The sequence below is a fragment of the Meleagris gallopavo genome, chromosome 3 (assembly GCF_000146605.3).
Source record: "Meleagris gallopavo isolate NT-WF06-2002-E0010 breed Aviagen turkey brand Nicholas breeding stock chromosome 3, Turkey_5.1, whole genome shotgun sequence".
NCBI lineage: Eukaryota > Metazoa > Chordata > Aves > Galliformes > Phasianidae > Meleagris > Meleagris gallopavo.
In genome coordinates this window covers 3,934,407-3,935,142 of record NC_015013.2, presented here as the reverse complement: position 1 = coordinate 3,935,142, position 736 = coordinate 3,934,407, and positions in this window count along the sequence as shown.

Sequence of the window (736 nt, the reverse complement as noted above, 5' to 3'; positions counted from 1 at the left end):
AGTTGAACTGATGTGATCACACAGTAAATCAAATTTAATTTAATTCCTGGGAAAATAAAATAAAATTTCAATTGCATAAGTAAACATTTCCCATATGGGAAAACAAACAACTCTGCCATAAAATACATCCTGCATAAAACAATAAATTTACAGTTTATTTTCAAAATGTTTTCAAAAAAAAGGAGTACATACCTGTTTCAAGAATAGAATGCTGATAATGCTCACTGTCTTTACCCTCAAAAATCTTTTCAACATAATCTGAAACGCTATGGTAGTGTGCCATCCTCCAGTGTGACATTACTAGCAGAGCAACACAACAGTCAACATCTGTGGAATGCTGGCATAAGATACAGTTAAATCCTCTGCTACCTGCATCTTTTCTAAATAATTTTCTTTTCTTAGTAATTTTTATTGCAAGTTTCATAATTACTGTGTAGCCCCATGCAGACCCTGATTACACAGAGCACATATGCTTCTTTTTAATGGTGTTTTCAAATACTTTATTGAATTTGGTACATTTTACTGACAGCTGTAATTATATTTACTTAATTCCAAGTCTTTCTTACTATGTAAGAATTTGAAGCTTTAACTGTCATAAGAATTAGTCTCTAACACAACAGAAGAGAACCCAATTATGTTATGAATATATACTAGACTGTATAGGATACTGAAATACAGCCCCTTACATCTGGGGCACATGATTTTACTGTTTGTCCAGCCATTCATGAAGAACTGG